We start from the raw sequence: 21,379 nt of genomic DNA, 5'->3' as shown, positions 1-21,379 counted from the left end.
TTGTATAACTATAGCTGGGGCGTGTCCCTCAGCCCAGCCTGCACTCTCTCTAATCTGAGACTCCTAGAGGGATCTCTGACTGCCCGTTTAGACCCTATCCCATGGGAGTTGGGCCTAAATGGGCAGTTGGACATCCCTCTCACAATCCAGGACTGCTAGCTCCCAACTGCTCACCTGCCAGCCTTCCTGATTGCCCCTAACCACTTTTGCCTGCCAGCCTGATCACCCCCTAACCACTCTGCTGCCAGCCTGATTGATGCCTAGCTGCTCCCCTGCCAGGCTGTTTGCCTCTAACTGCCCTCCCCTGCAGGCCTGGTCCCCCCCCCAACTGCTCTCCTTTGCAGGCCTGGATCCCTCCCAACTGCCCTTCCCTGCAGGCCTTATCGCCCCCAACTTACCTCCTCTGCCAGTTTGGTCACCCCCAACTGCCCTCCGCTACAGGCTTGATCGCCCCCAACTTGCCCTGCCTTGCAGGCCTGGTCCCTCCCAACTGCTCTCCCCTGCTGGCCATCTTGTGGTGGCCATCTTGTGTCCACATGGGGGCAGGATCTTTGACCACATGGGGGCAGCTATCTTGTGTGTTGGAGTGGTGGTCAATCTGCATATTACTCTTTTATTAGATAGAATAGAGGCCTGGTACATGGGTGGAGGCTGGCTGGTTTGCCCTGAAGGATGTCCCGAATCAGGGTGGAAGTTTCCTTGGGGTGTGAGGCGGCCTGGGCAAGGGGCCTGTGGTGGTTTTCAGGCCAGCCACGCCCCCTGGCAACCCAAGCATAGGCCCTGGTAGCTGGGGTTTACTTATCTTCTACAATTGAAACTTTGTAGCCTGGAGCGGAGCCAAGCCTTCTGCTTGTTCTGTGGTGGCAGCCATTTCTGTTAGGACTTATGTATCTTCTATAATTGAAACTTTGTAGCCTTAAGTGGAGGCCTGGGCCAGCAAGGGCAGGTGGAAAGCTTGGCTTTCTCCATTGCTGGGGAAACCCAAGCCTCCCTCCTGCTCTTTGTGGCCACAGCCATCTTGGTTGGGTTTATTTGCATATTTGCTTCTGATTGGCTGGTGGGCATGGCTGGTGGGCATAGCTTATGGTTGTAGAGGAGTGGTGGTTAATTTGCATATCATTCTTCTATTAGATAGGATTGACACTTATTTTCATTAATGAGTTTCAACTTGAAGAATCCAGCAGGTTTATTTCTCAGGGCAGTTCTCTGAGAGATAAATGGATGCTTTGGAGATGTAAGCATAAATGACTCAAATGTTTCATCTTTGTTTTGCTAGAGATCATAAGGTAATATCCTTAATTCTAGGATGAAAAAGCTGACTGCTTAATTATTTCTTTGCTTCTTGGATTGCTTTTGTATTATTGAATTGATATTACATGATTTTACATTATTTACTTTATTAAGTATTTAAAATCCATAAAACCAGCACTTAATTGGTAATATGAGTTCCATATTTCTTTCTCCATAGATGGTCTGTGTGTAACAAAGGACAGAAAATTCAACACAAACTGGCTTGAGAACCAGTGTAAATTTATTGTCCCATACAACTTTTCCTAATATAGGTGTGGCTTCAGGCAAGCCATGGTCTGAAGCCAGGTCATTAGACTCAGTCCCATTCTCTCTATTGCTAGACTTTGCTCTTGCTGTGTTCTCATGCAAGTTCTGTCCTTGTGATGAGACTGCCATCAGATCACCATCAAAAAGAGGTTTTCTTTTCCCAGCAGTTCTCATAAAACCCCTTATTGAATTTAAGTTGACTCACACGTTCCACTCCAAAGTAATCACTGTGGCTGGGGAATGCAGTGATCCAATAAGCTAGTTCTGGCTGGAGTCAGCCAACTTGAACTTCCTTCCTAGACTGAGTGTGGGAAGGGCATTTTTCTTAGGAAAAGGTGGGTGCTGTTACCAGAGGCTTATTTCAAGAAAATGGAAAAGTTAATTTGTACAATACTGAAATTAGTTTATTTTTGAAGGCTTTCCCCACACACCTCTTTCTCTGAGGAGACAGGAGGAAGCACATCATAGTCAGAGCTCTGAGTTTATTGGCTTTAGGCCTTATGCCCAAACACAGCACTGTAAAACTTGGTAATAGCATAGTGGTGACTGTGTAGGGAGACGACAAATCATTTTTTAGTGTAAATTATGTTATATGTTCTGTTTAATGGGACATACACTGAGTGGCACATTATTATGATCTCTGAACGCATAATAATCTGGCCCCTCAGTGTACTTCTCTTGAGTACCTCATTTATTTGATATCGAAGATACTACAAATCGTGCACCTAATTAGTTTTCCCCTTTGCACTGGCTGATAGAAAGCTCAGGGCAAATAGGTGGTTGATCTCCACCAAAAATCTAGAATACTTTTCGTACCCATTTGAAATGCAAATACACTGAGTGGCCAGATTATTATGTATTCAGAGATCATTATAATCTGGCCACTCAGTGTATATGTGTACTTAGTTTTTATCTTCTTAAGCATTTAATATAAAAACACTCAGAAGTCTCATTAGAATACATTTGGCAATAGTGCCAGTTAAAAGCCATGTTATTGTACCTTACAAATGGAAGTTTGTAATTTCTTTTAAATTTTTACCTGCTTATTTGCCTTGAAGTATTGTCAGGACCTTTTTTATCTGGAAAAAAAAAGTGTGTGTGTATTATCATTAAATTGAGTTCTCCTTTGTGGTGGAAACTGAACTGGCATGAGGGTCAGAAGACTTAGTTTTAATTTCCAGTTCTGCCACTCATTAGGTGTAAGACTAAGGAAAGTTACTTAATTTATCTGGGTCTCTGTTTCTTTGAATATAAATGGTAAATGTAATATTTCCCTATCTTAACATTGCTATGAAAAATTACATGAAAAGATAGGCAAATTTTACAGTTGTGAGTTTGAAATACTAGATCTTTATTATTTTCTAAGAACAAAATGCTAAAGTTTCCTGGTCATGTCTGTGCAGAGAGATCCTGTAAATGACACAGTGATTTTGCACTGTTGGGTTTTCACTTGTAAGCCCTTCATTTTTTCTTCATTAGATTTTCATTTTTCCTGTAATATGTTATTTTATCCATACTGCCACCCTTTGAGGTTGTGGCATAAAACAATCAAGACTAAATGACGTCTCTCCCAAAAAAAAAAAAAAAAATCAGTAAATGAGCAATGAAGCTGCCCCTAGAATTTATGCAAGCCCTTTGACTTCTAATCTGTAACATGTAATTCTAGTCTAGAGTTTTTACTGTCTCAGTCTTTCTCTAACTGTAAATTGCCATGTGTTTCATCTCATGTGTATTTTACTTTGTGATCCCTCAATGAACAGAACTGACGACATTCAGCACACTATCGTATTTTATAACCTATTTTCCTTTTGGGATAGTAAGTATATAAGCTGTATCTGGAAGACACAGCCACCACAAATCATTGAAGAGTTATAAGGCTGTAAAAGAAAGAGTTCATTATTATGTAAAGTCAACTGTGTATGTATATCTGTAAGCAGACCTGTTAGACTAAAGAGGCCAGAGCTTGTTAAGGCTAGCCAAATTGTAGCATGTAAGTTTCCAACTCTGACATTTCCCTTTAAGTGAGAGACTTATAAATCTACCTCCCGAAATGAAATTGCTTTAAAACATAATTGTAGACCAATCTCAGAGTTCCTCACATAGAGGTGGTAGTTTAAGACAACCAGTCTGTGATCCTGTACCTCATTCCTGTTGCATGTAGTTCATAGTATAGAGGCTAAAAACAAATCTTTACATTGTAGATTGATTATTCCATGGGGAACATGTTTTTAAGAAAATGTAATGGTAAATGAATAGTTTTCTTTGCTTTTCTAAAGTTAATGAGTCAACTGAAAAGGCCCAGAGAACTGCATCTCACCATGTCACACACCCCAGTTGTCCTATCACTGCTGTGTGTGCCTGTGATGAAAGGAGCGTGAGCACGTGGGAGGTGTGGAGGACTGACAGAACAATTGTGCTGCAAATAGGAGAACTTAAACTCAGTGGACACCAGCTAAGTCGGATGGGGTTGTATAATAATTGAAATGTAGCCAACTCTTTCTAATCGGCAATGTAAAATTCAGGAAATGATAAAGCAAGGAAATAACTGAATGTATATTAATAGATGTCTTTGCTTTATGATGTGATCCAGCCCTCAGTGTCCCCATGAACCATGTATCAGAAGCTAATGGACATCGAAGTCCATTGTCACTGCTGCAGAGCTGTTGAGTCAGAGATGGGAACCAAAGGCTGTTCTGGGTTACATTTTTCTCGCGAAACACTTTAAAGATTAAGTATTTTTTCCTTTACCAGAATATAGGAACCAGGTATCCTGATTTTTTCTAATTACTTACCATCAGAGCCTAAACAAATACCTACCCAGTAGATTAAAACTGTCATTTTTACAAGCACTCCTTTCCTCCCTACATAGGCATAAGGCTATAGTATTCATTTTAAATTATTGCTCAGAATTTTTATAACCCTTCAGTTGGTTACTATGGGAACATGCAGAGCCAAGACATTTAGGCCAACCTGGAAGGTCAAGGAAGGCTTCTTAAAGAATTGACCCCCAAACTGAATCCTGAGAGATTAGAATTGGCAGTGCTGAGAGGAATAAGGACAGGCTGTCTGCACAGGGCACTGGAAGCAACTTCATGTTTCCACTGTGAAAATTTGCAGTGTGAGGTGACAGAAGATGAGGCCAAAGGTACAGCTGAGGTCCAGGTCCCGGACTCTTGGCAAAACATAACCTCTGAATGTTTTCATGCAGCAGAATGGTAAGCTCCACTTTGCATTTAATATCTGACTGCACGGAGGTATGCTCACCTATAGGGGCTGTTTTAAATCATTTGAGGAAGAAATGTCTAGGCATAGAAAAGAGGGGAGACAGTGAATAAGACTATCTGGGAAGTATCATTTGCAGTTCTGGATTGAAAGTGAAGAAGCAAAAAAAAAAAAAAAAAAACCTAGGAAGATTCCCCAGGCTTGGCTGCTGAGGTCTTTGCTAAGATCAGGAAGACTGGAATGGGAGCTACTCTGGGGGCATGGGAGCAAAGATCCTTTTATTCAGCAAACATTTATTCAGTGTCTCCTGAATAAATTCTAGGCACCATTCTAGGCAGACTTAGGGACATCTTGGGTAAAGATCAAGTGGGAAAAAAAATAGACTAAGATTTCTGCTCTGATGGAGCCTTACATTCCAGTGAGAGGTGGTGGAAATATTAAGCCTAAGAAGAGTTACTCATGTTGTCTATGAAAAGTTGGTAAGTTCAACAGGAGGAAAAAGCATTGCTAAGATCAAGGAGATTCAAATGAGCTTTGGTTTAGGACAATGCCTTTGAAATGTCTATAGGACAGTCAAGTGTGTCTAACAGGAAGTTGGATGTGTGATTCTGAAGCAGGGGGAGCAAGGCAAGATCGAAAAGAAAGATTTTGGAATCATCATCCATGAGAGTAAATGAGTTTGCCCAATAAATGGGTATTTAAGAGACAAGGTTAGAAGCTTAGAGGACATATGTCTAGAACACTGTGTTTGTGTGTGTGTGTGAATATCTTCCTTTCCTTCTCCAAGCTGTACACAGAAAAGTCTTAGTTGGTCCGGTTATTCCTAGTTTAGCTGAAGTTTAGACAGTATTGCATCTGTGGAATTTCCATTCCCAGCTTTTGGTCTTTATTCTTCATTAAGTCTTGATTGTTATTGAATCTTAGCCAGTCCGGTGCCCACGACCAAACTGATGGAAGCATGTAACGGGTGCTCAGACAACATTGGTTGAATGATAGCTTGATAACTATTTACATATATGGATGGGATTCGCCCTCATTGCTGTCACTGTTTCTCTGACGTAGAAAATATGTTGACATAATTGATTAGAAAATGTTTTGAAGTAGGGACATTTGAGCCAAAAATAAATAGACATTATCCAAAGAGAATTTCTTGTAGCTTAAATTTTTAACTTAAGGTACACTTCACATAGCAAACTTGAAAAATATAAATTAGAAGCATGTACATCCTTTTAAGAGTTACTCTCCATGTATATGTGTTTATTTACAACCTACAAAAAAATCCAAAAGCAGTCAACAGCTTTACTTGAGTCAAAATAAAATTTAAAATAAGTGATATGAAAAACAAGCAAAGGGACAATGAGAGCAAGTAAGAAATAGAGAGCCAGGAACAGGGTTGACAGATAATAAATGCTCTGAGATTTTTATAGAGATCGGCCACTGATTTGGCTGTTAGCTTTCTAGCAGCCAAACCCAAGACAATGACAAGTCACCTGACCTACAGTGTTCTTGCAAACTAGTTTATGAGATTGTCTGTTGATAAGAAAATGTTCATGAGCTACTGTATTTTTAATGTGTGTTCTTTCCATGTGAACTAGAACCTGAAATTTAAAAAGTAAGTCTCTCTGGTACTAATGGAATCGTTTGTTTATCGTAAGGAGCAGAGCTAAATAAATGTTTTATTCTGTGACTCACCCACTCCTCTACTAATAAATAGCTGCTGTTTATTGAGCAGTTACTAGATGCCAGACGCTGGGCCAAGTGCTCCATGCTTTATCTCATTTACTCCTCATAACAGCCTTCATAAAACTGAATGTTTTATGAATTTTAGAAGGTATTATCTTTCTATCTGAACTCTCTAAGTAGTTGTGACAAGGGAAATATGGACTATTTTAAACAAGGCTTAATGCTATGACTATTTACCACTTACGATTAATAGAAATATTTGTGACTATCTGAGTACTTATTTTGGGGCTCATTATGCTAAGAACTTTGTATATTCTCATTTTATTCCTCATAATAATTCTATGGAATAGCTAGGATTATTATCTATCCTTATGATAGAGATCAGTCATCTGAGGCAGGTAGAGCTAGTCCAAGGTCACCTGGGTCGAAAGAAGTGGCAGAGCTGGGATTTGGACACAGGAAATCCAGGAATTCTGACTCTGTGTACTTAACACATAAGCCACACTGCCCCTCACAGAGTCATATCAAATCCCAACTATTTTTACCCATCAAAAAGTAGGGCAATGTCTCTTATCTTTTTAACACTTATGAAGAGCACATTATAATTTAACAGTAATCCCCCTATACTCTAAATAATTAACTTCTAGCCATTCCAACTTAAAACTTTAATTCAAATTTCTGTGGCCCTAATGGGAAAGAAATTGGTTAGTCTCTATTTTTTCTTCAGGGATGAACTCCATATTTTTTAAATATTACCATTACCATCTTTAACATCTTGATATTAATTTAAGCTGTATTTAAAACTTTTATCTTCCTGTGTTTCATTTCCTATGTGTGATAAAAATTAAACATAGCCTATCAGGCTCAGAGGACCATTGCAACAATGGTCTGCCTCAAACAAACCTGAGCGCTACTAACCCTTCCGCTTCTGCTGTCTGCCTCATGCCGACTGTCGCTCTCGTGGCTTTTGTACTTCTAGTGTAATTAGGATCGGATCATGCAATTTATAGGATTTGATCCTCTTGAGAGTGATTTGATACCAAAAATGAAAAAATCACTAAACTGACTGCAATCAAATGCCAAGATAGAGCTCTGGAAGGCTGAGGAGGAGGAGGCACGTAGGAGGAATGGGAAGGGGAGGCTTTGAGCCTGAGTCCACAGGCTAACGCAGGCTCAGTTCAGGGAAAGCCTGGCCTGGCTAGAGCTGGCCTATGCCCAAAGGCAGAGGCGGTGTCTGAACAAAGACACTGGGGGCAGAGTGGGTAAGGCCCTCATATTGGAATGAGAAATCTCAGCCCTTCTCTTAAACACAGCAAATCTTTTTATAAGGTTCTTTACAGTGGAAAGATTGGACGCAGTGGCTTAGGTGGTATTTCTATCTCTTGGTGCTGGGCAGGGGCTCACAGCAGGGGGTGCTCTATAGGAGGAGGAGAGAGTTGGGGTGGGCTGCTGGGTGAGAGATGAGAGAAAGGGCCGGCCTGGTTACAATCCGGTGGGAGGCCTGACTGAGAGGAGCAAGAATCGGCAGGCCTGGAGGTGGGTTAGTTCTGGAGAATGCATTTTCTCCAAACAGGTAGAAGGCTAAGGCTTCATTAAGTCACTGGTGACAACCCAGTGCACTTTGCATAAATATTTTGTTTGTTTTTCTAATGGTAAAAACAAGAAGTAAAGCAAATGAAATAAAACAAAAGGTTAAATAATATAAATCTGGAAGGATATCATAACTGTCAATAAGAATTAAAGTTACTTATAGCAACTAAGCTGAGGAGTCAATTGGGTGATATTTTTCCTATGAAGTTTAACATAAATTCATACTTACATACAGCACCATAAATAAAACACAGGCCCATTAAATTGTATTCATTTTAGTAGAATTAAAATGATATAGTTTGGTGAAAAAGAAGTAAATACTTCTTCTCCCTCCTAATCCCTTCTTATTTTTTCATTTTTTCTCCAATTTGGAAGGAAGAACCAGGACTTGAGTTGGGAGAGTCACTACACCATCTTAGAAGCCATACTGACTATCTGCTAACATTTTAGTGAAAGGTTTCTTGGGTGTTTCCCAACAATTTAACACTTACTGTAAGAATTTTCTACTAATAAACCTTAAAAAGAACCAACATAGGTTCTAAAGTCATTTTATGTAGAGTATAGTGAATAGAGAGAGAATTGGCCTTGGGGGTCAGACAGCCTGGACTTCAGTCCAGAATGACTCTGCTCATTCTGAGACTTCAAATAATTGAATGCCTGTTCCCATTTCCACGATACACATAGAGAAATCTTAAAAGTATCAGCTCAATCCATCTCTCAGAATTAAGAGGTCAAAAAGTTGTACCCATATGTTGAACTGCTTTATAAACGATAAGGGATTGCTTTACAAACATGTTTTTTAAAGAATGTTCCCCTTTTTAGGAAGTAATGTGATCAATATGCTCTTATTCTCAAGAAAATGTGGAAAATTTAAACTGTAGCTACCTTATGTTCATGTTAAATATTTGATTTTGAAGAAAAAAAAACAGTAAATATTAAAGGAAAGCTTATATTATTTTAGGCCAGGCTTGGAATTTTGACCTCCTCCTCCCTTGGTTTAAGCAGGTCTGTATCTTGCCTGAGTACTGTACCAAAGGGCTGCGATGGGGAAACCTTCCAGTTTAATCTGCCTGGAAATAGAACCAGACAAAGAACAAAGACAGTTTTCATGCTTTTCCTGCATCTTAAACAATTTGGAAGGTTGCAACTATTTTTTACTTTTTTTTTTTTTTTTTAATTAACTGTACCAAATTTTTTCAAACACGCTCTATTCTCCTACCCTCCCATTCTGGGTGAAGGACTTGATTGGAAAACCAGTGCAGAATGAGTCTGGGTTGACTGTTTCTCATCCAGCCTGCATCACTGCACTTTCCCAGTTGAACCAGTCTCAGCAATTTGATATTGCTCACATTACATAAGCAATAATTGTTTTGTTTTTTACTAACCAATACAAACTGAAGTTGCATTCCAAAAGAGAAAAAAGAATGAAGAGTATTAATAGCTATTAATTAGAAACCTTAAAAAGTACTGTTTTTAGCCGAAACCGGTTTGGCTCAATGGATAGAGTCTCGGCTTGGGAACTGAAGGGACCTGGGTTCGATTCCAGTCAAAGGCATGTACCTGGGTTGCGGCCACATCCCTAGTAGGGGGTGTGCAAGAGGCAGCTGATTGATGACTCTCTCTCATTGATGTTTCTAACTATCTTCCTTCCTCTCTGTACAAAATCAATAAAATATATTTAAAAATAAAAAAGTACTGTTTTTTAAAGAAGAAGAGATGGAGACATTATTAAATACCACTATTAAATAGAATTGGGTAAAAAAAATTCCTTCAAGCAACTTTTCCTTTTCATTTTTAAAATTAAATGTATTTCTGAGTTTTCTGATGAGGATTTAGATGTATTTGAAGAGCTTTAGACACTATAATTGGTGATACTTAAAATAAATAAATATTTATGGTATATCTCCCAAATACTGAGATAACTGACTTCTGCCTAACTTGACCATCGTTTCACAACACAAAGCATAATAGACAAGATGTTACTGACACCTAAAAATCCAGGTCCAGAACTTGGAGAATTGAGCCAGGAACAGGTGCTGAGAAGACAAATGAAGAGGCAAGGAACCGGCAGGGTCAGAGCCGTTTAGGTATGAAGTAGTCATTGAAAATGGGAGGGAAATTCCCCACAGGTGCCCATAGGGGAGAATCAAACAGAAACCAGGCACCGTCATTCGATTCTATAAACATGTGCTGAGAGCCTGCTACGTAGGAGACACTGGGTGTGTGTGCTTCAGTCCATTCCCAGCAACGAGAAAGCACGGGGATTCCACAGACCACCCCTTACTTCATTTCAAGCAGTGTAAGTTTTGTTGATGGTTTTTTTAAAAATTATATACTGCATCTTGAAAATTAGCTGTAAAGCAGAAATAATCGCATTGAGCCTTAGCAATTAACTTCAACTTTTCCAGTGAAGCAGTACAAGTTGCTGAAAAATGGAACCAGGATAAATTTCCCTTTTTACAGAGTCTCGCTGCTGACCTCAGTTTACTATGCAGAAAATTGGAGTTTTCAAGTACTGGTAGCTATTTTCTGTATTAGACTGAGTTGTAATTTATAGTTGTGACTCACAAGGAAGGGATGGGAAGGAAAAAAATTATTTTAGCAGCAAAAATTGACCTCTATTGAGCCATTTACTCACCATTTGTAAAACAAATCAGAAAATTAAAGTAATTTTTCAATTACTTGAAAAATCAAGCAATTTGTCCCTCTAGTAGTGAGGGGAGCCCATCATAAATGTAACAGAAATGTCTGTTTCTTCATTTATGTAGCAAAGCAGATGACACTTTCTATTTTATCTTTACCATAGCTTATTGCATAAATACTAATTTTTTCGCTTGTCCCAACTTTTTCCTTTCTTCTTCCTTCCTTTTCTTCCTTCCTTCCTTCCTTCCTTCCTTCCTTCCTTCCTTCCTTCCATCTAATATGACTGGAAATTACAATTTAAAAATAATTAGTAATTCTAAATAGCATTAATAGGCATTAATAAAAAACACTATGAAGAAATAATTATAGAAATATTAAATGTTTTACATATGAAATTCCTTAAAACAACTTTCCCTTTAAATTTTTTTAATTAAGTATCCTCCAGGTACATGATTACAATTTTTTTTGAAGATTCTCACTTGCTAACTGAACTACATAACTATATTGTTCCAGATACTTGTCTCTGTAGTACTTTTCAATAAAAAATTTTTAAAAATCAACCCTATATTAAATATTTTTACAGTTACTGAGATATGTTTAAGATTTAAGCTGAGACATTAATGAACATTTTTAAACATGTAACAACACAAAAATGAAATAGTTTTCCTCTAGTTATTGCATTAGGACATCATTCTACTGTAAATCACAGTAATTTGTTTTGGGAAAAGCAGTTACTTAAAGGGAATGTTATTGTGCAGAGAGATTGTGTCTGTTAATAATTGTGCAGCCTACTGTAGACCAGTCTCTTTTAAAATAGAAATTGCTGCATACAGAATTATGGAAAGGGCTTTCTGCTTTCTTTCACATCATTTGAAATAAGGACATCAGCGATTTTCTTAGATTCAGGTTTCTAGAATATGTTGCATATACCTACTCATTTCTATTGAATGACTAATTATGAAATCAATCCCAGGCAATGACTTATTGTATATTAGACAAGTAAAACACAAGATAGTCTTCCTACTGTTTGATCCTATTGATCACATAATGAAATTTATTATCAGATGTGAAATAGCTCATCATTCCGTTTCTTTTTTATTTATTTTTTATTGTCTACAGTTTTAAATATGTCTCCTTTTTCCCCATTGACACTCTCCCCAGTCATTCCCACCCTGGGCAAGCCCTCACCACCCCATGTCTGTGTCTATTGGTTATGCTAATATGCGTGCATACAAGTCCTTTGGTTGCTCTCTAACCTCCCCCATACCATTTGTCTCTGGATCTATTCTTGATCATCAAATTACCTTGATCATTATATCCCATATGTGAGTGAGATCATGTGATATTTATCTTTCTTGACTGGCTTATTTTGCTTAGCATAAATGCTCTCAAGTTCCATCCATGCTTTTGTAAATGGTAAAAGTTCCTTCTTTATTATAGCGGTATAGTATTCCATTGTAGATGTACCATAGTTTTTTAATTCACTCATCTGCTGATGGCTATGATGAACACAGGGGTGCATATATCTTTTCTGATTGATGTTTTTGGTTTCCTGGGATATAGTCCCAGCTGTGGGGTTACTGGGTCAAATGGGAGCTCCATTCTCAACTTTTTGAGGAAACTCCATACTATCTTTCACAGTGGCTGAACCAGTCTGCATTCCCACCAGCAGTGCAGGAGCATTCCTTTTTCTCCACAACCTTGCCAGCACTTGGCTTTTGTTGATTTATGATAGCCATGCTGACAGGTGTGAGATGGTATCTTGTTGTTTTGATTTGCATCTCTTGGATGATTAGTGACTTTGAGCATGTTTTCATGTCTCTGGGCCTTCTGTATGTCTTTTTTCGAAAAGTGTCTATCTAGATCCTTTGCCCATTTTTTGAGTGGGTTGTTTATCTTCCTTTTGGTAAGTTGTATGAGTTTTCTATAAATTTTGGAGATTAAACCCTTATCAGAAATATCATTGGCAAATATGTTTTCCCATGCAGTGGACTTTCTTGTTTTGTTGACAATTTCTTTTGCTGGGCAGAAGCTTTTATTTGGATGTAGTCCCATTTGTTTATTTTCTCCTAAGTCTCTCTTGCCCTAGGAGCTGTGTCTGTAAAGATACTGCTATGATATGTGTCTGCTATTTTGCTGCCTAGGGAGTCTTGTAGGATTTTTATGGTTTCCAGTTTTACATTCAAATCCTTTAGCCATTTTGACTTTGTTTTTGTGTATGGTGTAAGTTGGTGATCTAGTTGCATTTTTTTGCATGTATCTGACCAAATTTCCCAGCACCATTTATTTAAAAAACTGCTTTGACTTCATTGTATGCTCTTGCCTTCTTTGTCAAATATTAGTTGAGTATACTGTGTCAAACTGGAGTGGTGAAAGTGAGAATCCTTGTCTTGTTCCTGTCCTGAGGTGAAATAAGTTTAGGTTTTGCCCATTGAGTATGATATTGGCTGTAGGTTTGTCATATAATGTTTATTATGTTGAGGTATGATCTCTCTATTCCCATTTTACTGAGAGTTTTTATCAAGGAAGGATGTTGGGCCCTAACCAGTTTGGCTCAGTGGATAGAGAGCCAGCCTGTGGACTCAAGAGTCCCAGGTTCAATTCCGCATGTACCTTGGTTGCAGGCACATCCCCAGTAGGGGTGTGCAGGAGGCAGCTAATCGATGCTTCTCTCTCATTGATGTTTCTAGCTCTCTATCCCTCTCCCTTCCTCTCGGTAAAAAAATCAATTAAAAATATATTTTAAAAAAAAAGAAAGAAAGAAAAGAAAGGGTGTTGGATTTGTCAAATGCTTTTTCTGCATCAATTGACATGACATAATTCTATTTCTTACACAAAATCTCCATTAAACACAGTATTTCCAGATTCAGTCTAATAAATATTAATGCTTATTTTGTTTTGTTTTTATTGTGGTATAATGCACATAACATAATACTTACATCTTACCATTATTAAATATACAGTTCAATGGAATTAAGTGCATTCACATTGTTGTGCAACCATCACCAAGATCCATCCCCACAACACTTTTCATCTTATAAAACTGAAACTTTATAAACAGAAACTCCCTGACCTCACCTCTCCTAGCCCCTGACAACCATCAATAATATACTTTCTGTCTTTGTATGTTTTGTTTTCTTTAACATGTCTTTTCCTAATTTTAATTGTAAGTTAAAGTAGATGATAGTATCTCATTTTCCAGATGTCGTTTAGATGTTCCATGTTATTATCAGAATCATAACCTTAAGGGTCTGTGTTCAAATTCTAATGTCGCTGTATATACTGTTCATCATAGTTAATATTTATTAAATCCCACTGTGAGATAGATACTGAATGGACATTCTGTGGGGGGGGGGGGTTTCTATATAGTTTCTATAGGAGTTAAGTAGTATCCTTATTTTGTTTAATGAGGAAGTTAATTAGAAGAATTAAGCAATTTATCCATAGTCACACAGTAAAGGGCAGAGTTTGGAACTGCATGCTGGTCTTTCTGACTCCACACACTCCTTTGTTTGATTTCACAATGTTGCCCTAGGATCTGGGGCAAGATTCCAGGCTCTCCCTGATTCCTAGCTGTGCAATGAAGATAGGATGCTGAATCTGCAATTACCTAGTACATTGTGGACATTAAATAAATAATAGCTGCTCAAGGTATTCTTACCATTTGTCAGACTGGACATATGTCACAGAGTATGCAAAGCTCTAAGTGGTTACTTGATGGAATAGTATAGACAATGTCAGGGGAACCATAATTTTATGTCAGATTCCACCCCCAGGCACTAAATATAAAATCTGTATTTGAAATCAATAAGAGGCTCCTTGAATCCTGGTGAGAATAAATACCATTGAAATTGGACGTAAACCTAAGGGCAAGCAGATTTTCCAGTTGTTAAAGCAGTTCTGTTTTATTATCAAATAGAGCAATGGGTGACATTAAAAGCTATAAGACTATTTGATACTATTTTTCAGAAGGTGATTCACTGCATGATGTTAGCTGTGAGCACAGATCACAAGTTCCCAAGCTGTAATTTTTTCTAAAAGGAGTCATTTTAATCCTAGAATGAAACAAAATTTTACTAAATGTCTGCCCACAAAACCCTAATGCAGAAGTATCCTTAAAAAAAAAAAAATTCAAAGAGAAAGGAATGCAATAATTGATGTAAAAAAAAAAAAAAGATACTTAGCAATTTCTCTCCTTTCAAAATCAGCTCTACAGAAACCAGAATACACTGGCAGCCCCAGCTAAGAAGCTGTGGGCTTGCTCCTGAGAAGTAGTACACAGCAACTCTCACCTCCCTTACTTTATGTGCCATTGTGACAACAGCTTCTCTTTGTATATGTGTTCACAGCAGTCAGGAGGTGCAGTTAGGACTTAGAAGGCTCCCACAGCTTCCACTCAAACCTGAATCTGACTCCAGAGCCAGTACAGTTTCCTGACAAAGCAGCTAACACTTAGAGTGTGGCACATTGGATAAAAATGGAGAGAGTGCCCCTTGGTTTAAAATTTACATTGGAGTTGATTTACATTGTCCAAAGATATTTTTTTAAGCTTCTACTGTTTTTATTTTCTTCCAGAAATACCATGTTTCCCCGAAAATAAGACATCCTCCAAAAATAAGACCTAGCACATGGAAAGATAAGACATCCCCTGAAAATAAGACCTACCTCAACTTTAGGAGAAAAAATTAATATAAGACACTGTCTTATTTTCAGGGAAACGGTAGCTAGGATGCTCACTGCTCTCATCCCAAAATGTATAGCTGATAAGTAAACGTAGAGCAAATATGTAAAATAAGTTTAAGAGGGCACTATTCACTTGTGATAGCTATTGAGTCATTGGCCTTTTAAACCAAGGGAAGTCAATATGTGTCTCAGGATAGGACTCTGGGTCCCATCTGTCCAGGAGGTGGTTTGTCAGCGGTTAACCACCAGCTCCACCTGTGTACGAGGCGGACATGTTGGTACATATTAGCCAGAATTTACTACGATATAAACTCATTCTCTTACGTAAATGACTGTCTGTGCCTCAAAGCAACCCCTCTTAATAACTCTGTACATAGCGCCAGTTGTAAATGATCTAATCACAGGAAACTCTTCTGTTGCAGAATTACAGTGGTAATCATACAGCACTTGTCTGCAATAAACTGGAACCGAGGTCATACTTGGCACACTGTTCAATTCCACAGATGATTTGCTTTCCAAGACTTTTAAACGCTTGACGCCATTGTGAGAAATCAGAATGGCCTTGCATTTTTGATCTGTGACTATGTCATGAGCACCATTCTGAGCTAGCCAAATGGACGCCACTTATCGAAAGCTCACTAAGTGGCAGTGTGTGTGTGTTGAAGTGAAAATGATGAGATTTTGAGGGGTGTATTTTATTCCTCGGTGTGTTAAGAGGTGCTATGGAGCCCTTTGAAATCCAGAGAAGTTGGTTTGGATTCATAGAGAAATCTGAAAGGATGATAAATGGATACTGAAAAAACCTTCTTAAAACCATTCATTGAAGCAGTTAAATAAAGTAAAATTGGCTTTGCTTTGAGCTGTTTTTCATAATAATAATCTGCTTAGTAGTAGTAGTTGAGGGAATCCTATTGATCATGGGAATATCCTTTCCCAGTGTTAAAGATATGCCTTTATAGCTAACTATCTTATTTAAAATGAAAAAGAAAACATCTGGAGATATCATGCTACCTAACATGCTAACCTTCTTGCAACCAATTAATGTTCCTACTTTTATTAGAATCATTCTAATAGTATTTCCTTTTTTCCTTATTAGTCTCATTGAATAGCTACACTTTTATGCCACAGTGTTTAAGGAAGGTAAATGTTAATGTGATTTACTTACATTCCTCAGTTTCTTATATGCAAGCAGGATGTTTTTCTTTGTTGTAGATTTTTATATTTTTTATTAATTTTTTACAGAGAGGAAGGGAGAGGGATAGAAAGTTAGAAACATCGATCAGCTGCCTCCTGCACAGCCCCCACTGGGTATGTACCCACAACCAAGGTGCATGACCCTTGACCGGAATCGAACCCAGGACCTTTCATTCACAGGCCAACGCTCTATCCACTGAGCCAAACCAGTTTTGGCTAGCATTTTAATTTTAATAAGTAGTCTTTTCCCCTGCTATATAAGAAAATATATTTTGTGAATTTTTTTTTTAATGAAGAAGATAGAACTTTTTCATCTTCTCCAACTGAAATGCTGTATCCATTAAACAGGTACTGTCTATTCCAGGTTGCACCCCCTCCCCCACCCCCTGACCAACACCCCTCCAGGTTCTGACTCTGAATTTGCCTGCTGTAGGTACCCTAGAGATGTGCAATCATGCAGTTTTTGTCCTTCTGTGACTGGCCTATTTCACTTAGCATAATGTCAATAAAAAGATATTTTATCTCCTTGAGGCATGATGTTCCCTAATGGTTAATAATAAAAATCTGTATCTGAGCAGCATTCATTCATCCCTATAATCCTAAAACATGTATGGAAGATGTCTCGTGAGCCCATGCTGTTGTAGGCACTGGGGGCAGAATGGCACTGCACCCTCATACTTTCTCATGAGGAAGACAGGCAATCTATAAATAAGCCAATAGGTAAAATAAAAGGTGGGCAGGGGAGAAAAAGAATGCTAAGAATGCTAAAGTGGAGCAGGGGAGTGGTTATGTTAGTGCTGTCTGGAAGGGCTACCTAGAAAAGTAACTGAGACTCAAAGTTTGCGTTGGAAATAGGAGCCCTCAGTGTGCCTGGGACAGTACAGAGGCCCTGGGGCCAGAGGGAGACAGAGGATGGAGGAATAGGCGGCAGCTCGTGGGGTTGGAGAATGCACAAGAGGGAGAAGCAATGAAAGTGGAGGAATTAGGGACAGAGACAGGTGAGACCAGATCATGTCGGACCTCAAAAATCATTGTAGAAGTTGGGATTTTTGCTAGAGACACTGGGAGACAACCCATAAAATGGTTTTCACCTTCTAAGTACATTATTTCAACCTAATCATAAAGCCAGGAGAAAGTGAGACCTGGTTAGCCACTTAGCCAGGCACAACATCTTAGCCTAAGAATTGTTTCTCTCCATCTCCCTGCAGAGAGAAAAGAAAAAATAAAATAAAAATAGAGCCAAATATATTCCTCCCAGACATTTTGTCTTTTTTTTTTTAACCACTTTATTGAGTTATGATTACCATGTCAAAAGCCTTAGTCTTAAATAATAACTGTCCAAGGATGGTGGTAATAGTACTTCTCAGAGACTCCATGCCTTGTGTAAGGCCTGCAGAAACAGGTGGTAATAGTACTTCTCAGAGACTCCATGCCTTGTGTAAGGCCTTTCTTGTTGAACAAGAAAGTCATCTTGCAGGTGTGAGCGCCTGGCCTTAATTAGAAGGTGCATTACACTGAGCGGTGTTCCAGAAGCACCACTTTGAATCACTGAATGGTGAGGGGGGCATTGGGAGTAGAGAACAAATGGGCCTACCCAGCATTCCCCTCTACTTGGCTTTGCTCTTCAAGATTCCTCAGGATTCCTCGGCATTGTGGAGCTTTGGACCCTACACATGTCTCTGGCTTCATCACTCATGGCTCACGTAGTTCATGAACGTGTCAATCCCTCCTGTGTGGCTGGCTGCCCGCCCCCCCCCCCATGGCCTTTGCACACACAGTAAGCTGTGTTTGATCACTATTGTATCCTCTCTCTCCTCTGCCCCAGCTAGTTCTGGAGGGCTAGCTCGGGAGAGAGCCGGCTGCCTCTGGGAAGCTTCCTTGACTCTTGTGTGTCCTGTGACACCTGAGCTCGCCCTGTCACAGGTGTTAGCATGCCCTGTTGAAGTGCTTGTTGTGTCTTCCCACTAGACTGCTAAGAGCAGGGACTGTGCCTCTTTAGCCATTTATTCTACACGTAACACAGGACATAGCGCACTGTGGGTGAAGGGATGAATGAGCTGTGAACACAGATCCATCATCTCCTCAAAGTCATATGGAGTTGTTGAATGTTCTTCTCATATCAAATCTTGGGAAAATACAATATTTGAAAGTTTAACTATAGGAGAACAGTGCAAGCTTATTATCTTTTGAGTTGGGTTCCTGCGGTGCACTGTAATTCAACACTTAATGATGGTCTTTTGATGCAATTTATAGCTATTACTCTTTTTAAATTGTTCTCACACATTTGATAGCTTCCTTCAGTGTCAGTTCTACGTTGGTTTCTCTGACCTGTCCTTTGCCAGGCAAAATGACGTTTTTTAGTTCCCAGCGTTTATCATAGTGATTTGCTCAGAATTCTCATGTTCTTGCAGATGACATAAAGAAAATTTTAGTCATTTTTTTACTCACAGGACCAATCTGACAGTAAAATTCAGCAGAGGGAAAACATGGCTTTAGCACAACATCTTAGTTAAACAGATGTCAGAGTTAAATGTGAGTGTCATTTCCGCCTGTGACTGCAGAGTTCTTTCCTGCTGAGGGGCTTCTTAGGTAGCTAAACAGTACCATGTGAGGAGGCCTGAAAGTAGATAATTTTTATAATTTTAAATACAAAAATATAAAATAATACGAGCAGTAATTGTAGTGATCAGTTAAGGAAAGGGAAATGTATTTAGTGGAAACCCCAGCTGGTTGGTTGATTTTAAACATTAGTAGAAAAGTTATATTGAGGTTTCTTATTTGGGACCCCAGATCTGTCTAAATCTTTCCTTGTAATGTCTTCTATAAATGGAATAAACTCTCAGAACCCATATCTAAGCTGCTAGCATTTTAATATCCAAGTATTTAAATGGGTAATGCTAATATTTTTGGAATCTCATTCAGAAATCTGTTTAACATGTATATTGCTTGTTTCTTGACAGGGGAATTCACATTGGTATTAATCACTTATTATAAATCATTTTAGCTTCCCCAAAGAAATATATAGCACTGTTCAACTCTATAAAATGCACCAACTTTATATAGAATTCTTAATCTGACTTTTAATGCCATGTTTTGTATTCGGTAATTTAATTTTTAAATGTAAATCATTTGACTTCTGTATAAAAAGCAACAAGAAAAATTTTCCCACTTCACTTTTGGGCAGTGCTCCAATTTCTAAAGTTACAGACATGCTACAGAATGTAAATTCATTTAGTAGGGCTAATGAGTTCATAAAATTGTGCTGCACTTCATTATCATCTCTTTACCAAAGTAGAAAATCCTTTTGGTTTATAAATTCCAGCTGTTTTTAATTTTTTAGCTTGATTTGGATTTTAATGTTCATAGGCATAAGTGCTACTGAGAATTTTAATTATGACATTTTTAGTGTGAGGAAACCTTAAAAGAAATTGAAATGTTAGTCAAATTCTAGTTCTCCAAATGATATAAATAATTGTGGGGAGCACATTTAGGTTCACTCTTATTACCTCCCAGTATAAGTATATACTCTGCGTCTCAAAATTGTTGTCAATATTTTATAGTGCTAGTGGTTTTGGCAATATTTCTTACAGAATTAATCCAATTGGAAAATGAAAGTGTCTTCCCTACAATTTGGATGTTATTTTCAAAATTTTACCATTGGGTGACTATCATGATTCTCATTTGATAAATTGTAATCTATTTTACTATGTTCAGTATTTATTGAAGTTTATAGTTCAGTGGTATATATTATAAATATGAAGATAAAGATGTTATGGGTACAAAGGTAAATTATCAGAGTCAAGGGATGGGATTATAAAGAGATTTTTTTGTTTGTTTGTTTCTCCCATACTGATGGACAAATCTTTCCTAAGGTAGAAGTTTGAGAATAATTATTGGAGATCTTATCATAGAAGTGGGAACTTTTGCTAATTAATTATAAATGTTTTTGTATTGACTTGCTTATAACTAGAGTGCTCTTGGGTTCCAGTTTGCCTGGCATAGTTTTGACTTACACCAATTATCCTGGTGTAGTTTTTATTTAATAGTGCCTCCTTTCAGCCTCAGAAGTGTTAAGACAATAAGTTGCATGGTTACTCTATGTATGATGCATTATTAATTATTACCAGGAGTGTCCCGCTCTGTTTAGCACCTCCCCAAAAGCATTTTTTAATGCCTAAAACAATGAAATATTAACATTATTACTAATGGTACTGTCATATGAATTTATAGTCTCTGTAAACCTTCAAAGAAAAGTTTTCCAAGCCTTTTATATAAACATAAGGCATATGCATTGTTAATTGTTATATGTTAACATAAATTTTAAAACAACAGCACGAATGCTAATTCCTAGAGATGACACTGAGGTAACAAAAGATTTATACAGACACATATCAGAAGCCATTTTAGCTGGGTGACAACTCACCTCAACCTTCTAAAGAAAGCCTGGGTAGAAACGGTAGTGGAGCAGCAACAAAATTGGTTTACCTGATAGTACAGTCCTGTTCAGGACTATTTTAGTTGGTTGATTGGTTGATTTTAAACATTAGTAGAAAATGTTTTTCCAGTCTAGAAATGAGGAAGATAAATTATATTCTGCTCCTCTCCCTAGTGTCTGGGATGGGGTGGGGGAACTCCCCAGAGCTGACCTGATCAAGCCTTAGAAACACAGAAGAGTCTATTCAAGTTTGCCCATTGCTGCTGGCAGTGATAGACTGCCAAGAAAGAGTTATATGGAAGGGGGGTGGTTATATTTCTCCTCCATAACTTGGAAAAGAAGAAACATGTCAATGAATATGGGGAGGGGGAT

General features: G+C 38.3%; 1 protein-coding gene across 7 annotated transcripts in view; it reads left to right on the top strand.

Annotated features, from left to right (window-relative positions):
• Positions 1 to 21,379, top strand: part of NR3C2 (nuclear receptor subfamily 3 group C member 2) — a 286,816-nt gene that overhangs the window by 151,566 nt on the left and 113,871 nt on the right. The window lies entirely within an intron of this gene.

This window comes from Pipistrellus kuhlii, unplaced genomic scaffold, assembly GCF_014108245.1.
Source record: "Pipistrellus kuhlii isolate mPipKuh1 unplaced genomic scaffold, mPipKuh1.p scaffold_m20_p_8, whole genome shotgun sequence".
Classification (NCBI taxonomy): domain Eukaryota; kingdom Metazoa; phylum Chordata; class Mammalia; order Chiroptera; family Vespertilionidae; genus Pipistrellus; species Pipistrellus kuhlii.
This window is presented reverse-complemented; position numbering and strand designations above follow the sequence as displayed.